The 20,453-nt window shown below is 43.0% G+C and overlaps 1 protein-coding gene across 3 annotated transcripts in view; it reads left to right on the top strand.

Annotated features, from left to right (window-relative positions):
* Nucleotides 1–20,453, top strand: part of SOCS6 (suppressor of cytokine signaling 6) — a 34,471-nt gene that overhangs the window by 8,323 nt on the left and 5,695 nt on the right. For 2 of the 3 annotated variants that reach the window (XM_077752676.1, XM_077752675.1), the window contains exon 3: nucleotides 20,136–20,385. The exons of the other annotated variant lie outside the window; for it this stretch is intronic. The gene's annotated coding sequence lies outside the window, so the exon portion shown is untranslated. The remainder of the gene's footprint in view (nucleotides 1–20,135; nucleotides 20,386–20,453) is intronic. 3 annotated transcript variants of the gene reach the window in all.

Consider the following 20,453-nt stretch of genomic DNA (forward strand, 5'->3'; position numbering starts at 1 on the left):
TTGGCGGGGGCGGGGGGGGCAGGAGAGGGTCCGTGGACACGCTGGGCGTTGCAGGCGGCGTTCAGTCAGGCTCCACCCGCAGTTCACGGCCAGGACTGACAGCGGCACGGCCCCGTCGGGTGTGGCGCGGGCGTTTCTCCAGGCCAGGGTTTCGGGGTGACAGCGCGGAAGGCAGCTGAGGGCACGTGCCCGCGAACGGCTAGGATTTCGCGGGGACAGAAGCCGAGCAGCCAGTTAAGAGGGTGACTGGAAAGCCGGGGGTTTATGACTGCGAGTGCATAGTTTCTGTTCAGTGTGTTCGTGAGCTCCAGGGCGCCCAGAGCGCGCGTTCGGGCCAGCCCCGGCCATGTGGGCGCTCCCCAGTCACACGCCACGCGGGCCGACCCTTGCTCCGGGTGGGGTGAGGAGAGAGAGAAGGTGCCTGGCTTCTAATAAAACAAAATAATACAATATCCTTATCTATGGATTTATGTTTTTGTGCAGTCAGTGGCCGAACTGAAAGCCAAGAGAAGGCCTTACATTTTGCTTTAACCTGATGGGTTTACTCACCATACCCTTCAAAAAAGTTACTTAAGAACAAACTCACAGACCTTATTCATCTAAAAGCTCCGTATTCGTTATAGAGTATTTTGAAAAGAAAGTATTGAAAACAGTGTTTACAGAGCATTCTGTGGTCCAGATGGCTGTTCTGCCGCTATACTTCTTTCTGGTCTGGTGTCCCCCGCTATTCTTTCTACATAAGCGAGACCACGCTGTACATATGATTTTGTTTCCTGTGATTTTGCACTTGACAAATGAACAATATGAACTTCTCCCTCATGTTATTTATAACCCTGTATAAATATCAGTTTTAGTGGCTCCCTAAAGTTCCATTGTGTAGATGTGCTAGAATTTTGTTTACAGTTTTCACACTGCTGGAAATTAGAATGTTTCTGGTCCTTAAAATTTATTTTTTATCATATATAATAATGCAGGAGAGATTGTTATGCTTTGGTTTTATGTTCTTGAAGAGTTATAAAAACAGCATTATGGGGTCAAAGAGGATGAATGATTTTTTTTTTTTTGAAGTTTATTCTGAGAGAGAGAGAGCGTGAGTGAACAAGCAAGGGAGGGGCAGAGAGAAAGGAAGAGAGAATCCCATGCAGGCTCCGTGCTGTCAGCACAGAGCCCGATGTAGGGCTCAAACTCACGGAACAGAGCTCAGGACCTGTTGGACACTTGACTAAGCCACCCAGGCGCCCCAAAGAAGATAAATATTTTTAAGAGTTTCATAAACCACGTTTTTTTTTTTACAACTGTATTAAGACGTTTTTAAGTGATGAATATCATCATTTAGAAAAACCTTTGCTGATTTGACCCGTGGGAAGTGACTACTATTTTAATTTGCATTTCATTGATTCTTATCAGGGTCAGTATTTTTTTTTTTTATGCACATGTTTGAGCCAGTTGATTGTCCATGTGGAAAAATGGAAATTAATCCCTTAAGTTGTATAAATCAATACTAGATTAATCAAGGACGTACATGTGAAAAGCAAAACTTCAGTACTTTTATAGGAAGTACAGAAAGAGTGTATGATTTCAGTACCGGAAAGATTGCTTAAGAGCACGGGAGAGGAACCTGCTGAAAGAAGCCCAACACCATCAACTAAAGTAAAATGAGGAACTTCCTCACGGTGTCATGAAAAGAATAAAGTCAAGACACGAATTACTGTATGGCTGCAGGAAAAAGAAAGTAGATGGCTCATGTGAACTGAAGTGGACTGATTTCTAGGTGTCTGAAATGTACCTGCTGCATCTTAAATCTTTGTGTTCTGTGTATCTAATCACACATTTTAATCATTTTCCTCACAATAAGGAAAACAGAAAAATGTTTGAACGTCAAGCCATTCTGCAGTCCCACCAGCATGGTTCCAGTTTCTCTACATATTTGCTAACGATGTGTGTGGTGTCACTGTGGCTTTAATTTACGTTTTCTTAATGACCAGTAACATTTAGTACCTTTTCATGTCCTTATTCGCCATTTGCATGTCTTCGATCTGATCTGTTCATGTCTTCAGTTCATTTAAAAAATTTTTTTAATGTTTTATTTATTTCTGAGAGAGAGAGAGAGAGAGAAAGCCTGAGCAGAGGAGGGTCAGAGGGAGAGGGAGATACAGAATTTGAAACAGGCTCCAGGTTCTGAGCTGTCAGCACAGAGCCTGACGCAGGGCTCGAACCCATGAACTGTGAGATCATGACCTGAGCTGAAATCAAGAGCTGGCTGCTTTACCCACTCAGCCACCCAGGTGCCCCATTTTTTTTTTTTTTTTTTTTTTAGTGGTTTATTTTTGAGAGAGAGAGAGAGAGAGAGAGACAGCATGAGCAGGGGACCGTGAGAGAGAAAGGGATACACAGAATCCGAAGCAGGGTCCAGGCTCTGCGCTAGCTGTCAGCACAGAGCCCGATGTAGGGCTCGAACCCACAAACCGTGAGATCATGACCTGAGCTGGAGTTGGACACTTAACCAACTTAGCCACCCAGGCGCCTCCCATTTATTTTATTTTTGAGCGAACAAGTCGGGGAGAGGGAGGGAGAGAAAGAAAGAGAAAGAGGTGGGGTGAGAGAGAGAGAATCTTAAGCAGGTTCCATTGTGAGCGTGGAGCCCAATGCAGGGCACAATCCTGGGATCAGGACCTGAGCTGAAACCAAGAGTTGGACACAGACCCGACCAAGCCCCCAGGCGCCCCCAGTAGCCTATTTTCTCAGAGTGTGTTGTGGGTGGCTTTGTAGTAAGTGAAATGCGCTTCCTGGCTACAGAAAGATTGAATGCGGGGTCCGCCTACCATCTGAATGCAGAGCATTCCTGTGATACCTTTTGGAAGCCAGAATGGTGTAGATGGAAGAAGCAGTTATTAATTTATATGGAAACTGTTCTGAGCATTTCCAGACCCAAAAACAAACTCTTTCACTTCTTAGATACCTTAGAACACATCTTGCAAACAGATGCAGAAACTAAATCGAGATAAAGCACACAGGCTCACAGACAGCACGCAGCTCTGGAGGCCGGATGCCGAGATGCGGAGTGTGGGGTCCCCGGGGTTCCTGGGGAAGGAGCGGGCCGCTCAGCTCCCGCCGCCTCGGCACCGGCCCGTTGCGGAACACACGCTGAATGCTTTTTGCTTTTTGCCTTTTCCATAAAAGCAAAGGCATCTTTGGATTTCGTTAGCAAAGCAAGTACTGATGTGGGTCTTTTTGGAAAAGCAGCATGACATAACGTGCAGTTCGAGAAGCAGGTGATGCCTGTATAGACGAAAGCAGTCTGTTGGCCTCCCTGACCCTTCTCCCCAGTCACTAGAGGTGAAATCCTCCACATTTGGATATTCTTTGAGAGGTTTACATGGACGTAGGCATGTGGGCATGGGCACAGATGGGGTCTCGACGTGGCTGTAGGCATGTGAACAGGTCACAGACGGGGTCAGACGTGGATGTAGGTGTGTGGACGTGGGCACAGACGGGGTCGGACGTGGATGGAGGCATGTGAACAGGTCACAGACGGGGTCGGGCGTGGACGTAGGCGTGTGACATGGGCACAGATTGGGTCATGCACACTTAGACCTCTATGTTCATCTGCATCATATTCCATCGTACTGGTGGACGATAGTTTATTAAACCAGTCCACTGAGTTCTGATGTATATTCTTCTCATTTCCTGATATTTAGGCTAATTCCCCGTTTTTGCCAAAATAAATTACTCTGTAAATGTCTGCGAGGTGACTAAATGGGCTCATTCTGCAGAATCAGTTCTGTGATCTGAGGCACGACCCTTCCTCTGTGCCTCGGCTTCCCCATCTATATGGTAGATTAATAAATCTACCAGCATAAATCACTGCTGTTACCACTACTCTTAGCTGCAAACACCTCTGTAGCCGGATACGTGCTGGGCGGTGTCATAAGGACACCACATACATGAACACATTTGAACTTCATGACACCTACCTTGAGCAGAAGATACCGTTATTTCTAAGATCACACACTGTTGAACCATGGAGCCAGGAATTAGGTGACCCATGCCTTCAGGTCCCACAGGAGTGCTTTCCACTGTGTGACACGACTTCCTGCATGGTGCTGGGTTTGTGGGGTCATGAGGGTTAAATGAGATGGCAGTGTATTCCGGAGGCTTAAACCAAAGCCTGGCATGTCTCGGGCCAATATGTGGTCTATATTTACCACTACTAGGTCGTGATCAAGTAATACTGGCTTTTGAAAAAATGTAATGCGGTGGGGAACATCATTTTCCATATGTCCTTGTTCTGGCATGAGTATACATTGAAAACACAACTTCCTAATCACTTAATTACTTGGTTAAAGCATATGTGAATTTAAAATTTGATAAACGTTTTCAAATAATTCTCCACAAATTGTGCCAATTTAAACTTTGACAATAAGTGAGCGCTCAGTTTTTCATACCCTTGCCAACATTGTTGTTGATGTACCTTTTTCGAACTCATAGGTGGAAGATATTATCTTGCTTTTTTTTATTTCCTTTTCAGTAGATTTTAAAAAAATGTTTATTCACTTATTTTGAGAGAGAGAGCATGAGTGGGTAAGAGGGAGAGAGAGAGTCCCAAGCAGGCTCCACACCGTTAGCGCAGAGCCCAACATGGGGCTCGATCCCACGAACCGTGAGATCATGACCTGAGCTGAAATCAAGAATCGTATGCTTAACCGACTAAGCCACCCAGGCGTTCATTTTTCAGTGGAGTTTTAAAGTTGAGATTGAATATACCTACAGGTAGAGTCTGTGGAGTTTTAACAGATGTACTCAGTCATGTAATCACTGCAATCAAGATACAGAATAGTACACAGTACCCCAGATTTCTTTAAGGAATGGAGACTCCTCTAAGATAGTGATTGGTCACTTGAATTTGTTCTCTCTCTGTCTCTCTGGATCTCACTTGATCTCTCTCTTGATCTCATTTTCTTGCCTTTCATTTTTGTGTGAACTGTTCTTTTGTATATTATGCCCATTTGTTTATAGGATTCTGTGCCTTCCTCGTACTGATTTCTAAGAGCACAGTCTGAGTCACAGAAATTAGTTCTTTGTCATGTGTTTGCAGTTTTCCTTCAATTTATCTTTTGGCTTTAATTATGCCATTCTTGTGGCTATCCAGAAATTTATAAATTTTGCATTGTTAGATTGTCAGTCTTTTCCTCTACAGTTTCAAGGTTTTATGTTATTCATAGAAAGGCTTTCTGCAGTGCTAAGATTTTTAAAAAAGATTTTTCTCCAACTTTTGTATTTATATTTGTACATTTGATCCTTCTGCACAATATTTTCGTATCAGAAAGTAAGAGCCTTGCATTTCCCACCACTTCCAAATGGTTATCCAACCTGCTTGTCATCATTTCTTGGGATATCTGCCTTCCCCCAACAGTGTCACATGTCCTCTTGGGCACATACTTTTTTCATGTGTGTTTTGGTCTATTTCTTGACTTTCTAGTCTTTTCTTCCCTTCCAGTGTTAAGCTGTGTGTATCTTGCACAGCTCATTCTCCCTTAGCTATTCCTTTAGATTTTTTTCTTACTCTTTATTGTTTATGTCTAAGTTCATTTCAACGTCATTTTGTCTGATTTCTTGCAAAAAATATCATTGATGTTTTCTTGGGATCTTGAGTTAATGTTTTGACAGGATTTAATTGTTTTTGTCTAAGAACAAGATGTGTCTTTCTTTTTGTGTGTGTGTGTGTTTTATTTATTTCTGAGAGAGAGAGAGAGAGAGAGACAGCATGAGCAGCGGAGGGTCAGAGAGAGAGGGAGACACAGAATCTGAAACAAGCTCCAGGCTCTGAGCTGGCAGTCAGCACAGAGCCCGACGCGGGGCTCGAACCCACGAACCGTGAGATCATGACCTGAGCCCAAGTCGGACGCTTAACCGACTGAGCCACCAGGTGCCCCCAAGATGTGTCTTTCTATGTATTTGAATTGTTGTGATCCTCTGAGGAGCTGCAAAGTTTTCCATGTAGTTCTGGACATTGTTTAAAAAATAATTTCATCTTCTTTGAAACTATTATAGGTAGAATCTAGGCTTTTATTATGTTTTCTTACTAGCTTTTTTTAAGAATAAAGAGTTACTGGTGATTTCTACATATAAATTGTATAAGCAGTTGGTAGAATGAGGTTTTTTCCTTTATTTTCTCTAGTTGTTTAGCTACATCTGTTGTAGTCTAGGTGTTCATTCAGTCATGTCATCTGTAAATAATGCCAGCTTGTCTCCTCCTTTGCAATATTTATACTTACTTCTTACTCTTATCTAATTAATTAGGTAATACGTTGAAAATAATGCTAATTAACACTTGATCATTGGCATCCTTGTTGTTGGCTTTCAGTGTTTCTTTGTTATTCATGTGGCTCTTGTGTAACATATAGCATGTTACATGTCCATCTACTCCTCTTTTAAGGAGTGTTTTGGGGGGTTTAGGGTTGTTGTCATTTTTTCTCATCTTTTTTATGATTTGTAACTGTGGTCATGATTTTGCTCCTTTGCTCTATGGTAAATTATAAATTTATAAATTCTCAGCCATGCTGCCAGTCCTGAGATGCACCTTACCCTACTTGAATCCTTTCCCTGACACTCCCTCAGGTTTTGCTGATTTTTGAGATTTGTTTTTCAGGGACACCTGGGTGTCTCAGTTGGTTAAGCATCTGACTCTTGACCTCACCAGGTCATGATCTCACGGTTGGTGGGATCAAGCTCAGGCTGGTCTCTGTGCTGACAGTGCACCAATCTCTTCTGGTGCAAATTTTGGCAATACATATGTTTTGCCACCAAATTACTCATTTTATCTGAGTTTCAAATTTTTATTGAGTTTTCAAAGTACTCTTATATATTTTGATTTCTCATGGATCTGTAATTATTATCTCTTCATTTTAATTCGTATAAATGTGTTTTTCCCTTTTCCTTGACTATGGCCGCCAGTTTTTCAACAACTTTTTGTTGTTTAGTCAAAGAATCAATCAACTCTTGTTTACTACTACTACTTTTTATTTTCTAATTCATTAATTTGTGTTTTCATCTTTTTTTTTTGGCTCTAACTGCTGGTTTCTTGAATTGAATGCATAGTTTCTTATAATTCCTTACTGTTTAGTTTTGTACATGTTTAAAGCTTTGAAGTTTTCTGTGAGCACAGTTTTCGGGTCTCGCAGAATTGCATCGATTTTGATCTGTAGCATTTTCATTATGTTAGTTTAGAAAGAGCGTACCATTTTTGTTCTCATTGAGATTTCCTCTTTGATTCAAGAGGATGTTTGGTAATTTTTATTTATATATTTTTTTGTTTTCCTTTTCAGTTTTATTGTCTAGTGGTCACTTAATGAGGTATTTCTGGTTTTTTAATTTACTGACATTTTCAATGTGGCCGACTGTTGTCACATTTAGCAGCTATTCCATAAGTTCATGGAAAGGAGATATATTCTCAGCTTTTGAAGTATAGAATCTTAATATATAAAATAATATGTAATTTAAATCTGTATTCATTTTTGTTTATGTTCTTGGGCTGAAAGAGATATTTTAATGCTGTTCCATTTTGTGTGTAAAGATTCTTGGCACTTTTATTTTCTTTGTGGATTATGCCTCATGTACTATGCCCGTTTTATGTTATATGATGATTTTTCTTGAATGTAACACTGTCTTATATTATTGTTACATTAGCTTTCTTGTTGCTAGCATTTTCCTTTTTTCATTCTTTTCTGTTAGAATATTTTTCCCAAAACAATTAGGATTGGTGTTTGTCAGTTAATTGAAAAACTTCACTGAAGTATGGAGTCATGTACTTTTAAACATTTTATTTTACTTTCAAAGTTTATTTATTTTGAGAGAGCGATAAAGCACAAGTTGGGGAGGGGTAGAGAGAGCACCCAAGAAGCCCTGCACTGTCAGCGCAGAGCCCCATGCGGGGCTCCATCTCACAGACTGTGAGGTCATGACCTGAGCCCAAATCAAGTGTTGGATGCTTAACCGATTGAGCTACCCAGGTGCCCCTAAACATTCTATTTTGAATTCAGACAAGTAAATATACACTGTTTCATTAACGTCTTTATGAAGACCGGTGTTTTTTCTGTATGTATTGACTGAGCTCTGTCACTCTGAATTATGTAAAATCTGTTCTTGAATAACGCATTATATGTTAATTTCCAACTTGGCATTTCTAAAGGTAGAATTAGAAGTTAATTACATTGAAAAGCAATCTTCTGCTCAGGTCTTGATTTCAGGGCCCTGAGATCCCAGCCAGGTACTGGGCTCCACTGATAGAGCCTGCTTGGGATTCTCTCTTTCCCTCTGCCCTTCCTCCACTTGTGCTCCTTCTGGGCTCGCTCTCTCAACAAAAAAAAAAAGGAAAGTAGTCCTTTTTTTTTTTAATGCTTATTGATTTTTGAGAGAGACAGAACATGAGTCAGGGTTGGGGAGAGAGAGAGGGAGACACAAAATCTGAAGCAGGCTCCAGGCTCTTCCCTAGCTGGCAGCACAGACCTGGACCGGGGCTGAACTCACGCCATGAGATCGTGATCTGAGCCAGTGCTCAGATCTGAGCCATCCAGGCACCCCAGAATCTTTGTACAAAGGCCTAGATTTGTTTAAAGTAATCTTTTCCTAGGCTTTTGGAGTGGGTTTGTTTACACTTGATTCCACAAAAAAGTTTTTTTAACCAGTAGCAATTATTTAGTGTTTTCAAATCAGTTAACTGTTTTTGTAGGAATAAGTAAAAAAAAATTATTTGTGTACATGCTTAAAACACGCAGTGACTTTAAATTCATAAAAATTCAGATAAGCACCAGCCATGCCCAGGTACTGTTTTAGGAACTGGGGATGGGACCATTGACAAAGACTGAGAGCATTCCTTATCTCAAGTAGAGTACAAGTGTAATTCAGTTGATGGTATAGGATGATCACAGGACGCTGAAGAAGAGGCTAGTTTGATAGATGAGGCTAATAGAGATTTTACAATATTTTGAAACTTTCTGAGAGAGTTGGTTTCAATGTGTTTCTGTGTTTGACTGGATCTTTTTAATATTTCTTTTTTGTTTTATTATTACTTTTTTTATTTTGAGAGAGAGAAAGAATCTTAAGCAGGGTCCACGCTCAGCCCAGAGCCTCACATAGGATTTGATCTCATGAGCTGGGATCCTGACTTGAGCCGAAATCAAGAGTTGGACACTCAACTGAATGAGCCATCCAGGTGCCCCTGGATTTTAAGAGTTTTTTTTTTTTTAATTTATTTCTGAGAGGGAGAGCAAGCGTGAGCAAGGGAGGGTCCGAGAGAGGGGGAGACACAGAATCCAAAACAGACCAGGCTCTGAGCTGTACGCACAGAGCCCGATGCGGGGCTTGAACCCACGAACTGTGAGACCTGAGCGGAAGTTGGATGTTTAACCAACTGACCCACCCAGGCACCCTGAGACTTTTTTAAAACATTTTATTTATTTTTGACAGCAAGCAAGGGAGGGGCAGAGAAAGAGGGAGACACAGAATCTGAAGCAGGCTCCAGGCTCTGAGCTGCCAGCACAGAGCCCGATGCGGGGCTCAAACCTACGAACCGTGAGATCATGACCTGAGCCGAAGTCGGATACTCAGCCGAGCCACCCAGGCGCCCCAAGGTGCCCCTGGATTTTAAAACCACATCCAAAAATCTTTTTTCTAATAATTGAGTTTATCCCATTCATACTTAGTGGCATAACAAACATTGAGACCTAAATTCTATCATATTTCATGTTATATTGGCCATTGCCCTTATTTTCTCTTTTATTATATTGCCTATTATTTTCCTTCCTTTCTACTTCTCCCTTTCTGGAAACTTTTATAACGTTAATGGCAGATTCTGTGGATTCAGGAACAGTGGAGTAGAATACAAGGAACTACAGTGGAAGGGCATGAACTTGCTAAGAAGGTGTCAGCTTTTAAGGCAGAGATATATTTGCAACAGTGAAACTCTTTGTCTTGCTGACTTTTTGTGTGGATGCCTTGCTTCCCTTAATGGCTTTTTGTTCTTTTAAGCTGGTGCTTCTAAGTATGGTTTGTGGATCCCCTTTGATAATAATTATTTTTATTTTTTGAGAGAGAATGCGCAAGCAGGGAGGGGGCAGAGGGAGGGAGAGAGAGAGCAGGGCTTGATCCCACGACCCTGGGATCATGACCTGAGCTGAAGTCAAGAGCCAGGTGCTCAATCACCTGAGATACCCAGGACCCACCCCTTTCATAGCACTTATTTTATATTCTTTACTTCAAGGCCCTTGTGGTAAAAGGAAATTTACAGTTATGTTTAAGAATGTCATTGACAAAGCTGAAAAAATGACTGCATTTATTGAATCTTGACCCTGTGGTCACATCTTTTCAAAATGCTTATGATGAGATGCAGGCGTGTAGAACATGCTTTTTCCCACATGCTGACGGGAGAAGGGGGTCTTGTGCCGTTGTTGGCATTGCTGAGATAGCTCCTGTTTCATGAAACACCACGTTTACCAGCCTGGCTCAGTTGGTGGAGCGCTGGACTCTTGATCTCAAGGTCATGAATTCAAGCCCCACGTTGGGCATAGAGCTTACTTTACTCACTCACTTTACTCACTTACTGACAAGATTGGTGTCAATGATAAATCCAAGCTTTCAAGCAAAACTTGGAACTGTGGAGAACTGTGTCTGCTACTGTTAGCTTAACCTGCTTCCCAAGGCTTAGGCTTTTCTGATGAGATCAGTGGTGATGTTAACAGATGTGAGGTTTTGATACTGTACTATGAAATCTAATACACATGTTCTCTACTACAAAATCTCTAATACAAATGTTCTAAGGTCATACACACCTAGAGGATTGATTCAAAATGCGAGTTGGGCCAACGGATCTGCATGTAATAGAGAAAAAAGCGATTGAACGGGTTTCAGGTTTCCCAGTGCAACTAACTTTTTAAGAAACTGTCACTTGTTGATTTTTGGTATAATATCACAGGAAAGAGTATCCACAGTTATATGAAGAATTTACTAAAGGAGATATTTCTCCCTTTCCCAGATATGCATGTGTGGGAGGTTGGATTTTCTTCTTACACTCTAACTGAAACAACATCTTGTAACAGATTGAAGGCAGATGGAAACGTGAGAGTCCCGCTGGCTTAAGTCAGGCAGAAAAAAGATTTACAATGATGTGAAACAGCACCACTTCCCTCGCTGAACTTTTATTGTTTGGGTAAATATATTTATTTCTTGGGAAAATGGTATTTACGTTAACATGTGAGGAGTATATTATCATTTAAAAATAAATATTTTGAAGTCCCAGTTGTAGTTTCTACTAGCGTGAATTTGAGTAGGTAGAACGTACATAGAGCGTCGTGTGGTCGTCAGTAACTTGGACGAGGATGAGGAGGTCGGCGGCCCGAGCCGGGGGGGTGGGGGGGCTGGGTTAGCAGCAGGAGCCCTGGCCTGGCGGCCCGGCGTTAGGGGAAGACCGCGAGATTCGCGGTGGCAGCCAGGCCAGACTGCACCTCTGCTGTCCCCTTGTCACACGTTATTTAACTTTGTTGGGCAACTTTCAGGCCCTCTGAGACCTGGTTTCCTCACTTGTTAAACTGGCAGTAACAAAGCTCTTTTATTTGCTGAGTGTTAAGTAGCTGTTCCATGTTGTGTTTTAAATGTTTTCATGAGGTGTTTGAACGACCAGCATGACCACGTCCAACCATTCCGTAAACAGAGGCTGTGAAGTTGTTTGAAGACGTTATATGTGGCCTGTACGGATAAAAGTAGGCTCGTCTGAAACCTTTTCCCCTGAACTTTTTTACACACGTTTTCAACTATATGTGTAAACTTCAAATTTTACAATTAGAAAAGCAGTAAAACTAATTCAGAACATTTAGTTAGGAATGATGAGACAGATGGTAATCCTATAAAAAGATGGCATATATTTTTGGAAGTGCAAACAGAAAAACAGATACTCTTAAAAATTCCAGAGTGATCTTTGCCTAGAAAATGAAGGGAAGAGATAGAAGGCCATATGTCCTAATAGAACTTTTTTTAAAATAGTTTTTAATGTCTGGGATTGATTTTTTGTTTAATGTTAGTGTTGAGTTCCATATTGATTGGCAGTTGAAGAAGGGATGGTTATCAAATAGATAGTTACCAGGTACATTACTGTGGTTGTCAGTCTTTGGTTTCTACAAAATGGGTGCAGTAGTGCGAAGCAGAACCTGAAATTTAGTGAGGTTATTTTATTTAAAAAGTTTTTTAAATTTATTTCCTTATTTTGAGAGAGAGAGCAAGCAGGGGAGGGGTAGAGAAAGAGGAGAGAGAGACAGAATCCCAGACAGGCTCTGCACTGTCAGGGTAGAGCTGATAGGGGGCTTGAACCCACGGACTTCAAAATTATGACCTGAGCCGAAACCCAGAGTTGGCTGCGTAATCGACCAAGCCAGCCAGATGCCCCTCGTGGGGTTAACTGAAGTGTGAATGCGAATGCGAGTCACCCCAGAGTCTGTCACCAGCCCTGCTGCTGGGACAGTCGCGGACATCAGGTGCCGATCGTGTGGGGCTGCGTTCGCTTTCATTTCACCGCGGTGTACACTGAACACATTTTTGTCGAGTACCTTCTTTGGGCCAGGAACACGCTATGTGTTGGAGTTAAAATGTCGGAAAAAATTGACACGGTCTTTGCCTTCGTGTGGAGTACATCTAAGCACACATCCTGGGAGGAGTATGCAGGATTATGAGATCCCGGGGGGGGGGGGCACCTACCCAGGAGAGCAGGCTGTGGTTCCCTGAGGAATTGATGGACACCCTGAGGTGTGAAGGAATTAGTTGGAGAGGAGAATGATAGGACCATTTCAGATCAGAGGGGCAGTATGGGAAGAGTTCTGTGTTGACTGAGAATGTGGTAAATACGAGTGCTTTCAGTGTGATTGGAGCAAAATTCAAGTAAAGAACGGCCAGACTGTAGGACCTTATTGACCATGATAAAGAATTTTGTCACTTTATTCTAAAAAATGGCAAATTAGGGCTTGAGGTTGGGAGTGTGGGGGTGGGGGTGGGCAGGGCATCTGATCAGGTTTGTATGTTTAAAATGGATTTACTCACAATTACTGAGCACCTCCCAGGCCCTTGGTGTGGTCCTGGACTCTTGGGAGACATTGGGAATACAGTGGAGTTAAAATCCCTGCTTTCGTAAAGCTTATATTCTTTTTCAATATCTGGAGGGCCAGAAAGACCACGTGAGAAATGAGAAGGTTTATCGTACTGTAGGAAAAAGTAACTCGATACAGGAAGAGGGTTTGTATTGCAGTCGATGCACCTGGTCAGGGTAGGTCTCCTTGAGAAGGTGACAGTTGAGCAAGGGCTGGAAGGAAGTGAGGGTCAGCGGCTCTGGTGGCCTGAACGGCAGCGTGTGTGTGACATTCTCGGAGCATCAAGTGGAGGAGGGGGAGGGCAGCTTACGGACGGACGGGAGAGTCACGGCCGGTTGGGCCGTATGGCTGTAAGGACACGTTTTTCACGGGGGGAAATGGAAAGCATTTCAGGGTGTTACTGTTCCCAGTTTGCCGATTAGATTCGAGAAAGAGCAGAGTGTATGTGGACCGGAGATTGGGCTGCACCCCCCATACAGGCCGCCCCACCTCCCCCAAATCCTCCTGCCCAGGCCTGCTTTCCACGGCCTGCTCCGGGGTTTCTTCCTCTGAACGCACCCAGTGACGGAACGCTCAGACTCAGGTGCGTAGAGTGTCCTCCGGGTGTTATCCACCCGACCCCGAGACGAATCGGTGTTATTTGTGCTGTGTTGTCTGTCTGCCCACTTACACGCTTTTACACACACGTACGCACGTTTCTGATGGAATGACTCATGTATTCATAACCAGCGGACCCAGGAAGGTTTGCAACTGTAACTTTCCTATCAGAGGTCACGTTTCAGTCACTTAACAATTCTTTTAGTTGAAGTTGAATTTCCATGTCACTAAAACTGTACTGCAAACTGGGATGTTATAAAGAATGACTTGTCAGTGGAAATTATATACTAATAAAACCTTCGCATGCAGTTGATGCAGTTTTGACTCTCTCCAGCGCTCATACGTTGAACGTGAAACTCTCCCAGCCCAGCCGTCGTTTAATAGTGTGGTCTGCAGGGGACGCTTGGACAGTCCCCTCCGGCAGCTCCAGATAGTCCAGTGATTGTGTTAATAGCTTACCTTTTATGAAAAAAGTGTTCATCTGTTCTTTGGGTAAAGTAATTGGAGACCTCTGGGTTTTTGTTTTTGATACTGTTTTTGTCTTCAGAGTTGCAGTCCTGGTGGGTTTGTATATGAATGTGGGGGAGGAGGATCTGTGGGCTCAAAACTGGGAAGGGCATGGTTCAACCAGAACATGCTGCTCTTTGAAACCTTTTCATTCTTCTGAGCGCACCTAGAATCCGACCCAGATACCTTGACGCGCCGTCTTGTGCCCCTGCTCCTTCCACCTGTGCGTCGGGTGTGGTGGGCTCCTCAGTGTTTCCATGTTTCTGCAGTTTCCCGCCTCAGGGCCCTTGAACTTGCCCTTCCCTCAATCCAGAAAGTTGTTCTTTCCACCTCAGCCTGCCTTCGCGTGACCTCCTGCCTATCATTCCAGCCTTGGCCGTCAGAGAGGATCGGAGGGGCTGTGGGTGCTGACGGGCTCTCGAGCAGGAACCCCCATCGGTACCCTCCAATTGCTTCCTCTCCCGTCACGGTGCCTGTCACAGTGACAGCGACCCTGTGTCCTCGGTCCACTCGTTTCCTGTCTGCCCTCCCCAGATAGTGACCGCGATGGCGGCAGGGCCAGCGGGCTGTTACCACCAGGGTGTGGCCTTCTTCCCACTTACAGGCTTCTCTCTGAAGACACACCTCTTGTGGGTCAAGACTCCGTTGAGGATCTGATGATAGTGATGATAGTGAGGATCTGATGAACGTGGACGTGGCATTTGGTCTATGAGCTCATGGGCTTCACAGGCAGTAAGACCTGCTTGTGGGTTTTACCCGGTCCATGCTGGCAGGCAGGGCGCAGCAGGAGGCAGTCAGGAGTCCCCAGATACCCGCCCCTGTGTCTTTGTTTCCAGCCTGGTCAGACTTGCGTAAGATTTTAATGGTTGGTCATGTTTAAGTTTACTTCTCAAGAATACTGTGTCACAGTGTCCCTGTCCGGCCTTTTCCCATCATTTCTTTGACCTGACTCAGCCCACAGATGTCATCTCTTAGTTTTGTATCAAACAGTGTAACAATTTTTTTTTAAATTTTTTTAGTGTTTAATTTTGAGAGAGAGTGGAAGGGAGAGGTAGAGAGAGAGAGAGAGAGAGAGAGACACCTAAAGTCTGAAGCAGGCTCCAGGCTCTGAGCTGTCAGCGCAAGGCCCGATGTGGGGCTGGAACTTCTGAACTGCAAGATCATGACCTGAGCTGCAGTTGGATACTTAACTGACTGAGCCACCCAGGTGCCCCAAACAGCATAACTTCTCTTGGATCTAGTAGAGTACCTTTTTTTTTTTTTTTTTTAATTTCAGAGAATGCATGCATGTGCTTGTGTGGGGAGAGGGGCAGAGTGGGAGAGAGAACCTCAAGCAGGCTCCATGCTCACCGTGGAGCCAGACACCGGGCTCCATCCCAAGACCCTGAGATCATGGCCTGAGCCGAAATCAGGATTTGGGACATTCCACCGACTGAGCCACCAGGTGCCCCTGATCCAGTCAGTAGAGGACCTCACACATGGAGTGGGGAAAGGACCATGCAGAGCTTTAGGAGAAATAGCTTACAGCAGAAAGCACAGCCTGTAGTACCTACTTAAGAGTCACATACTTAGTATAACTTTGTTTCCTGATGATAGCATAATCCATATGTAGGTAATGCCATGGGCACTCTGCTTTTCACTCATCTTCAGCTTTTCAAGATCAAAAAATATTTTATTTCTAGAATACTTCTGCAACTAGGGGCTCCTGGGTGGCTCAGTTGGTTAAGCGTCCGACCTCAGCTCAGGTCATGATCTCACGGATTGTGGGTTTGAGCCCCAGCTCAGGCTCTGTGCTGACAACTCAGGGCCTGGAGCTGCTTTGGATTCTGTGTCTCCCTCTCTGCCCCTCCCCTGCTTGTGCTTTGTCTGTCTGTCTGTCTCTCAAAGAATAAATAGACATGAAAAAATTTTTTAAAAATATGTGGAACTGAGTAATTGGGGGGGCAGTATTTAATATATTTATTTCTCTTTATTAGTATTTATTTGGTAGAATTTCAGCAGCCTTTACATACCATACATGCATACCATGTGAAAGTATGGGAATAGATTCTGTATGATAGAGCTTGTTAACTCATAGGCAGGTGTTTTTCCATGTGGCCCCCCTTTTTTTTTTAATGTTTTATTTATTTCTGAGAGAGGGAGAGAGAGAGAGAACAGGGAAGGGTCAGAGAGAGAGAGAGACACAGAATCTGAAACAGGCTCTAGGATCCTAGCTAGCTGTCAGCACAGAGCCCGACGCGGGGCTCAAACCCACGAACCATGAGATCATGACCTGAGGTGAAGTCAGACGCTCAACTGACTGAGCCACCCGGGCACCCCTCCGTGTGGCCTTTTTAGATGGAATTGCCGCTCCTGGGTCATTTATAATAAGGGCTTTTTATAGAAGTTAGATTGCTCCATTTTGATAAGAGATTTAGCCCATTTTGCANCTCCGTGTGGCCTTTTTAGATGGAATTGCCTCTCCTGGGTCATTTATAATAAGGGCTTTTTATAGAAGTTAGATTGCTCCATTTTGATAAGAGATTTAGCCCATTTTGCACCGTGTGGTTTTCCTGGCCCATCATTCCTATGTTTACTTCATAGTGAAGGAATATTTATTTGGTATCAAAGAATTGAAGCAGTATATGTTAAATATTTAATGGTACCTCCTGGTTAGGAATAGAAGAATGAGTAAGACATGGTCTTTCTCTTCAAGGACTACAATCTGTTTGGGGAGATACGGTATGAATAGAACACAAGCAGTTCTAGGGCACTATGTGACATACTATTGAGTAAGTGCAGATGGAGTATTTGGAGTTCAGAGACGGGGGGAGAGAACTCTCTTCTGGCTGGGTGATCAGAGCAGATTTCAGGAAGAATATTCATTCAAGGAATTGTCTGAAAGGTGGATTATGGAAAAAGAAACATTTAGCAGGAGGAGGGAGTAACATAAACAGGCACAGAGGCAGGAAAACAAAAGCCTTCGTAATTAAGATCGACACTAACAGTTTACACCATTCCTAGAAAGTTGGCTGGGGTTGACCCTCTGGGTCAGGCTTCATGGTGACTTATGTGCTTGGGTTTGAGAGGGTTGGGGTGACCCTGCAGACTGATGGTTAGAAGTCCTTCTGGGTGTTAATTATTGATGTCGTTCGTCAAGAATTTGCTGATTGTCAGTAATGACTGCAAATGTCCCTGTTACTGGAGCTGGATAATTTTTGTCTTGTATTTGCATCCTTTCGTTTTATACTTTACAGCTGTTGGTGATTAAGTTTTCTTAGTCTCTGTGTGAATTGATGCCCAGTTCTTGTATGAACAAAATTAGGTTCGTTGCTAGTGAGCCAGAAAATCACCGCTGGCACAGGAGGCTTCATTAGTCTTCAGGTCGCCATTGCAGCCTGTTAAGACAAATAAATGCAGTTTGAAACACCATGAAGAATTGTACTTGAAAGTTCTCTCTGATTCAGGAGAAGTTCACGGGACATTTGGTATGCTAGGGCCGTCCTCTTTTCCTTAGCTTGCAAAAGAATTTGACAGATCCCCATCCCTCTGTGGTATCTTTTGAACTTTTCATGCTGTGTTTAAATTTTATTCCTATCTCAAAGGCTTAAAGATATTTTATATTTTATTCCAACTAAACTGAGATTTTCACTATTAGATTTTTAATTTACTTCAATTTATCTTCATTGATGGTATGAGGTATGGAATCCAATTTTCTCATTTTTCCGGATGTATAGCCAGTTATCTTAGTACCACGGCCTGAGCCGTGTCCTTTACCTCTGGTTTGCCTTCTTTCGAGTGTCAAGTTTCCATGTACGCGTGAGCCTGCTTCTGTGTGGTAGTGTTTTTCTGTTTGCAGAGATGTCCATGGTATGCACGTATATAATAAGGCAAAACTATTTTATGTTACTCTGGAATAGTATTTAGTTGCAACAGAATTTCAAACTGATTTTCAGGCATCTTTAAAATTTCTTACTCTTATGAAGGAGTGTGAACATGCAACGTACAGATTTTCACGAAGATACTTTTTTTGCCTTCCTAAAATATTTCTGTAGAAAGGCTAGTGGATGTGAAAGTAGTATGTAGACGCTAAGTGTGCTAAGTGATACTAAGTCCCTGGTTGACAAGTTTGGGGGTAGCCACGTAGTCTGTTGTTGGGGTGTGGGGTTCTGTGGTCGGTGGGGGGTTCCATGATCAGGGTGGGGGGTTCTGTGGTCTGGGTCCAGGGCTTGCCCATCTGCAGAGCCCATGGATTGGGCTCATGTCATGCAAACGCATTATACTGACTTCTTACCAAAAAGCCACCTGGTTCATTTTTATTTACTATTTATTTGTTTCCGTGATGAGTAGGATTACTGTCTCCTTTCTGTTGATCTTTTTTCTTACTTGGTGACGTTTTAAAATTTTACCATAATTTTATACGTACTGTTATTCCCAAATGAACAGCTTATTTTACTAACGTTTCATATTGGCCTCTTTCTAATGGTAGGTTGTAATTCATCGTAATCACATATCAGCAAAATATCTTAATTCCACTACACAGTGGTTTTACATTTACAGATGTTACCTGTCACAGCCAAGTGCATGGACTGTTATTCTTGTCAAAAGAGATTCGATATTGGAATCTGTCTTTGGCTACAAAACCTGTACTTTACTCAACAGGAGGGACTTGCCAGCTAAAGTATATTGTCCTTATATTTTCTATTCACATTTATGAAATGGCCATATTTTTGTCAAACAAGTTAAAAATGTTAATAACTTAGATATTAGGTAGAAAGTAAGGGTACCTGGATAACGAGTTCCTCTAATGCACAGCTTAATATAATGTTTAAAAGTGACTGGTACTCCCAAGTGCTTACATGCATTTTATTTTTTACAACTTGCTCAAAAACACAGTACATGACAGTAAGATTTCAAAATTGCTTTTTTCTTTATGGAGATATTGCTAATCCCCTGATAGGTTGTCTGATCTGAGTGGTTTTTATTAAAAATTATTTCCTGCAGATTCTGTGTACATAGTAACCAAATCCTTTCTATCTATAAAGTAAACCTTTATAAGATACCTCTCCCTCAGTTCCCACCATATCCTCATCAGTGTATTACTAATAGATTTGTATTATAATTTACCCATTGATAAATCTCTCTATCTGTGACTGGGTTATGAGGCCACAACCAATTTATTAATCTGCATATGACCATACAGTGCTGGGTATGTAGCAGGGATTTAGAAAATGCATAGGGAAGTAATGAACGTCATCAAGCTTAGAGCCTGTAGTCCTTTGCCAGGAAACAGAGTGGCGGTAAACTGGCGGGTGGGGAGACTGGAATTTTGCTGTTAGTTTTATTAGCATTTTGCTCAAGTCAAGCTAATCATCTTGCGACAGCAGTATACTTTGATGGTTGCAGAAACTGCAGAGCAGGGACATAGAGGAAATAAAGCATCCTGCCTAGTTGAAACAGAATGTCTTTGTAAAGCAGTTATTACTGTTACCAATATTACTTTGGGGGCCAAAAGTTTTCCCTATAAAATGACATTCAGAAAGTCTTTACAGAATTGAAATCCTATCTTCAGTGATGGAATGATGTGCAAGATAGTTTAGAAAATATATTCTTGGATGCAGAGGTATAAAAATTTGCCAGGTGAAATTACAAAAAATAAAAAAGAGAGGAAGAAATACTAATTCTGGAAATGTGCTTCATAGTCTTCAAAATAGATCCACACTGACACATGTCTCGTTTTTCATGGGTGTGACCCGGGGTGCACACGTCCCAGGCTGCAAGCATTTGGAGTCTCCTCCACGCAAGGCACTGGGAACGTGAGCGTGAAAGGGCCCTCTCGGAAACACACAGGTGTTCTAAAGGGGCATTTCTAGACCTTTTCCAGATCGTTGCAGATCATGAGATTCTTTTTATGTATTTTTACAGATGCTTCCATATTTGAAAGCGTGTATAGATTGCTGAGGAATCGGGCCGACTCCTGCCGGTCAGACTCGGCATCGTCTTTACCATGTGGGCTGTTGCGGGTGGCGGCCTGGAGCTGAGCGCAGGCGGGGGAGTGTGGACTGTGCAGATCTGGGTCCCTGCGGGGGCCGAGTGTGGGCCTCACGGGGCGGCGTCGGCGAAGGCGCGAGCACTGAGTCCAGTTCACAGCCAGGTGCGGCGGGAGAAGAGGAAGGTGAGGGTTTGCCTGAGCAGCATTCTGAGAGGCGGGGCCGGGGCCACGGGGACCATGAGCACACGTGG

This window comes from Crocuta crocuta, unplaced genomic scaffold (assembly GCF_008692635.1).
Source record: "Crocuta crocuta isolate KB4526 unplaced genomic scaffold, BGI_CrCroc_1.0 scaffold101, whole genome shotgun sequence".
Classification (NCBI taxonomy): domain Eukaryota; kingdom Metazoa; phylum Chordata; class Mammalia; order Carnivora; family Hyaenidae; genus Crocuta; species Crocuta crocuta.